The following is a 6,229-nucleotide window of genomic DNA, read 5'->3' as shown; positions in this document are numbered from 1 at the left end:
TTATAATGAGAATTGACTTACTTGCCTGAGCANAGTAAAAAAATAGATGCTATATAAAATAAACATGAAAATAAAGTGATGATGTCAAAGACAAATAAGAGTCAAGTAAATGCATTGTTTAGGAGTTGATGTTCCACAGTGTTAGGCGATAAATGAAAATAGTATTAAGTGTATAATGAATTTCTTTGAAAACTTTTATTGTATATTAAATATATATATATTATTTGTGAATTATATATATATATATATGTATATAATTCACGAACAGAACATTACACGTATATTCTGTTTGACGTGTTTTTCTTCTTTAAATTACTTTTTGATGTATAAAGCGAATGATATTAATGCGTTATTTCTATTGTATTTAAAAAATGATAATTATTTGCTCAAACTCGTGGGAGATATTTAAAAAACTGTACTTTTATAAGAAAATTTTGGAATACAGTAATAATTAAATACGGATATCTACTCATGTGAGTACTCAATATTAATTTTTATAACAAATTTTCATACAAAAAATGTAACTGTTTTCCATATAAACATTGCTAAACCCGATATATATAACATAACTAAACACCAACCGTATGCCGAAAATCTATCGGGCTAGTTTAAGGCTAATTACTAAATGAATTACGTAACCAATTTGGCACTAGAGGTAAGCGTTAGGCGCCATCTCTTATTAACATTAATAATTATAAATTAATTAATTAATTTAAATAATTTAGAACCGCTGGGAGAAAAAAATAGACTGGATAGCGTAACTGGCAACGCATCTGCACGGTAAGCAGGAGTTGTGGGTTCGAGTTCCGCTCCGGGCCGATTTTTTCTCCCAGTGCTTCTAAATTATTTAAATTAATTAATTTATTTATAATTATTAATGTTAATAAGAGATGGCGCCTAACGCTTACCTCTAGTGACAAATTGGTTACGTAATTCATTTAGTAATTAGCCTTAAACTAGCCCGATAGATTTTCGGCATACGGTTGGTGTTTAGTTAGATTATTAAAATGCAAATTTTAATGTTTCAAAAGGGTGGTTGACTTGCTAAACAAGATCATGAAGATCATGACTTTTATACAAAATATTAAGTTGCTGGTTGTTGATGAAATTTCTTATTTGGGAGTATAGTTTACTGCTTTCTTATCATTTAAAAACCATTTTCAACATGTTAAGAATAAAGCTGTCAAAATAATAAATAATTGAATCTATTTACAATCAATAATGAAAATCAACTGAGTATAAAGTCAATTTCAGTTGTTTTTCTCACTTGTATTAAATTCAATAAGCTATGCTCTTCCAATGTGAGGAATTGATTGGTTAACCCACCTTGAGAAAATTCAATTAATTCACATAAGGAAATTATATTGTTTGGACAGAGCAGTTTCTGGTTATGCTATGTGTCATGACACAAATAGATTAATACTAGAGCCTTTCTTGGTGATAAGGATCATAAAATTTTTAAAAATAATTACTTATAGTAATAACATCCTGATTAATTTTACTATGGATGAGCTAAAAAGAATATATAAGATAAAAATGAATTATCATAATAATTGGCTTAATAAATTTAGTTTGTTATTAGCTAGATTTGAGATTTCACATGTTTTATTTGACCTTTTGAAAGATGACTGGAATTATGGATTTGCTATTTTAATAGAAAACATGTTTAATAGTGTGTTGGACCAAGGAAGGAATAGATTATTAAATTCAAAATATCATTCATGGTATGTAAATAATTTAAATTTTCTTCCATCAAGCAGTTTTATTAATTTCCAAATTCCACACAAGATTGAGATTTTACGTCTTTCCGATTAAACTGTTTTTTCATATTAGTGGACAGATATTATTTGGATATCAAACATAGTTTGTGTAAATTATGTCAAGAATAATTTTCAGTTTATTGTGAACCAACAGGTCATTAAACCTGCTCACTGTCAGGATTGCTTATTTTATGATAATGGTCCCAAGGGTTGGGACTCTCAAATGTCGGTCGAGTGGAGGGAGAGTATTTGGGGTCGACGATAAGGTAAAGGCTGCATACGAGTAAAGGAGTCTACCATTTTAACAAATAAAACAAGAATTTATTAAAATAATCAAATCAACAAAACTACTATACAAATCTCGACATTAAACCGCCTAACAGCTCAGGAGAGAGTTTACACACTTTTTCATACCTCTTTGTAGGTTTCCATGATGATTAAGGAATGTAAGCACAGAAGTATCCCATAAAAAGTCTTAATGAGCACAAATATATAAGTTCACGACTCTGGCGACGAATGGATATCAATGTTGGAGGATCAGAATTTCGGCGGGTTCATAGATTCGACTCGATGTTGTCAATCTGGCTTTCAATAAGAGACTCCCCCGAGAGGGGGTAAGAACAGTCTTTTATAGCTTTTTGTGGGGAAATTCCATCACGTGATCGAATGTTCTATGAGCTAAATTTTAGGTTATAGGTTTTCCAGAGACCTAAACAAGTGACAAATTTTGGATGCTAACTATAAACTTTTGTGCAAGTTGAGCTGCAAGTTATGTGAGGACAATATGATGGTTATGACAGGAAGGTTTACACATTTCCAGCTAAGATCGTTTTTTCTTCCAATTCGTTACATAAACATAAGGAAAAAGATAATTAAAATTTTAGTTAATAAAATTCCGGATCTCACATTCTCAACTGATTTGTTCATGTTTGGGCAGTGAAAAGCTTAGAATACAATTTGGGATTTCTACATTGTCATACTGTAAATTGAAGGGAATTTTACAGGGATCTATTTCAATTGGATCCTACTATAATAGTAAAATTATATAATTTCTTCACCAAATATTCTACTCTCCAAGAAGATTAGCAAAGAATCCAATGGTATAGTCTGCTTGGTAGTTGATAGACACCCTTTATATAATAGGAAAAGTTTTTATTAGTTTTCACAGAGTTCATTTGTTTCTAATATATGTATTTCTTTGTTGTGACTTTACGTATTTAGTTTCCTTTGTAACAGGACTGATTCTTAATTATGGTAATAAATTATTTGATTTGAATAAACTTTGTAATTATTGATATTTTTAGATGAAATTTATTTAAAAATTATTATTAAAGCATTAAATGGAAACAATTTAACATTAATGCTTTTATTTTATTTAGAATAATATAAAGAAAATATTCCTAATAGTTTTATGAAATTACAATAAAATATAGATGTCAATACATATAAAATTGTATGTAGATGATTACTGTATTTATGTCATATAAAACACACTCCATTTCAACATATAATATTTAGGAAAATATTTTTAGCATATTTAAAACATTTTGCACCTTTAATCCTTGACCCCAAATTTTTTTTACTATATTTTGGTTTTATAAAAAAAAATTAAAATTAAAATGCTTGCTTTTATTAAAAAAGTCAATTACAATTAAAATTTATTACTTACTTCCAACTCCAAACCAAAGCAGTGCTTATTTCAATATAACTTCATTCACTAACGTTTTTGAATGTTAGTGAATGAAATTATATTGAAATAAGCACTGTTTTGGTTTGGAGTTGGAAGTAAGTCATATATTTTACAGTGTGTCTGGATGTTTTTGTATTTAAAATTTATTATTAAAATATTCAATATATGTACAAAAGCAATATATTTTGCCTATAGAAAAATTAATAATAATGATGATGATGTATTTAATTAAGTAATAACATTTTTATTCAAGAATTAGGTAGGTAAAGATTACCTGTAGCCTACTGAAGGCCTTTTGGGGAATTCATTTATCTATGGGAGATTGCAACTTTATATATAAGTTGCAGGGTTTTTTCATTTTATATGCCATAAAATATGGTAAGTTTGTACTTGGTTGTATATAAATTATTGAATTTACACAGGAAACTTGATAGGACCAGGGGTCTTTCAAATAATTTAGAAAAGCATTTGTTTTTGAGTTTTGAGTGCATCAAGCACTGTTCATTTAAAGTTTCATTCACAATAAATACTGTAAGTCAATTACTGTATTGTAAGTAAATTAATTTACTCAAAATCTAACATAATGTTAATTGTAGTGCTGCTTAACATAGTTAAGTAGCACTACAATTGACAGATGACATAGTAACTTTCAGTTACCTGGAGAGTTTGGTTTGTGTATTATACTCTATAGTACATACAAATCTACATGTTCTGCTTTTTTTTAAAAACATATTGGATAACTTGGAGTTTTGAATTACAGAGTTTCTGTTGTTTATTAATTCATCTTACTCAAATAAAACTTTTCAATGTTATATAATAATTGAGATATAAAAACTGATAGATTGAATACTATATTAAGGTTTAGTTCTTTGTTATATCTTTGTATTAGGATTTCCTTTAACTTATGTAATTGAAACTGTAGAAAAATTTAAAATTTGCCTATAGTCAGATTCTTAAATTCTTATCAACTGCTGATAATGGGCATATTAAAAAGGAAAATGCAAATTTTGAATATTAAAATTTCAAATGAACAAATTAATAATGGAGCTTATTGAAGTTTTACTTATTATTGACCAATTGATCTAAAATGCAGTTTCAAATTTTTATTTGTTTTTCATCAATAAATGTGATTGGTTATTTCAGTGTAAAACAAGACCAAATAGCTCAAAATTAATAATAAATGTAAGTATAATAAACCATCAATACACCTTTATTGCTGAGATATGTTTAAACAAAACACTAACGTTTTCAACCTAATAGAATAGGCCATCTATGTAAATATAATACATTTACATACATAAATTACTTTTTAAAATTTTAATTGTTTTATCAATATATCTGAATTAGATTTATTGATAAGACTTGGCTACAATAGGCATGATAGCAATGATTTATCAGCAATCAATTATTGCAATCTATCATGCAACATGTAAAATATATGAAAAAAACTTAAAAAACAAAATGTACATTTTAGCAAATAAATAAGCAATTACCTATAACCAGCATTAATTAAAAGCAGTAATATTGTGCTTTTTAGCTTTTATATCTCCTGAAGTAATAGGACAATATTATTTATTTAATGTTTTGCTCTTATTTATTATCATCATTATAGGTCCAAAAGCAATTACAATAAGAATTCTTCTGTTTCAGTTAATTAATATGAAACTTTATTAAACATTTAAAAATAAAATTATTATTAGGTTTAGGTTTGTTAAATCATTCTTTGTTATTAATTTTTAATATTTTATAGATGAGGAAGGACGACTTGGACCTTCACATGTAATTTTTGATGGCAGCAGCAATGTTGGAAGCTTAGTAATTGATAAAGATAGATTAGGAGTAAGGTCTATGATTAATATATCCTTTATATACAGTAATTTCATTTCATTATTTATTCATTAAAAACTACAATATAATGATATAAAAAAATATATTTTAATAGTTATTTTTTACTAAATAATAATAAATGAAATAAAATGAAGAAAAACTAACTTATTACTATAAAAAATAAATATATTCTATTATAAGTTGAGTCAATAATTTGATTCCTTGTGCTTTATAAAGCAATATTTATTATTTCATGATGAATTATTAGTAAATTTGTTTAGTCTATAGATTATCTGTTTAATTATTTATAAAAATGGATCTATTTTAATTTTATATAAATATTTATTTATAACAAAATATGATGCCATATAATCTGAAATTCTTCTGCAGAATAGCAAAATCTGATTTTTAAAATCCAAAATCAACAAAAAAATATATAAAACTTTACATTAAATATATTTAAAAAGTTAAGAAGAATTATTCTTATCTTTTTATTTACCAAAGTCAGATATTTAAATTATATTAAAAATATAAAAATTTGATAAACCAAGATAAAATGTAGAAGAAAACTTGAATGTAATGAAGAAATTTTGTAAAGCAGCATTTGGAACAATTTGTCCTATGAAGTGTATTAACATACTGATAAGGATTGGAAGATTGAAATGCATTTATGAGAAAAATAAAGAAAATAATATAAACTTATTTATTTGAGTGCGATATTATTCCATGATCTAATAACTCATCAATGATTTCATTCATTTTTTCTCTTTGAGCATAGGGTATTCGTTATGGAGGTTGGTATATGGGAGAAGTATCTCCGGTATTGATTTCGTGTTCCACGACTTGACAATATCCCAAATCATAATCGTGAGTGGCAAAGACATGTCGATATTTGTACAAGAGGTCTAATAAAGGCTGTTTTTTCCCTTTTCCAATATGGGACAAATTGAAT

At 26.6% G+C, this 6,229-nt stretch overlaps 1 protein-coding gene across 1 annotated transcript in view; it reads left to right on the top strand.

Annotated features, from left to right (window-relative positions):
- The first annotated feature begins 5,185 nt into the window (after nt 1-5,185).
- The window catches only part of LOC111640302 (E3 ubiquitin-protein ligase RNF123-like), a 42,639-nt gene continuing 41,595 nt past the window's right edge, over nt 5,186-6,229 (top strand). The window contains exon 1 of the mRNA XM_023386310.1: nt 5,186-5,289. The gene's annotated coding sequence lies outside the window, so the exon portion shown is untranslated. The remainder of the gene's footprint in view (nt 5,290-6,229) is intronic.

The sequence above is a fragment of the Centruroides sculpturatus genome, unplaced genomic scaffold, assembly GCF_000671375.1.
Source record: "Centruroides sculpturatus isolate CEXI.00-Female unplaced genomic scaffold, Cexi_2.0 scaffold1348, whole genome shotgun sequence".
NCBI lineage: Eukaryota > Metazoa > Arthropoda > Arachnida > Scorpiones > Buthidae > Centruroides > Centruroides sculpturatus.
The sequence above is the reverse complement of the archived record's forward strand: the minus strand, read 5'-3'. Positions and strand labels throughout refer to the sequence as shown.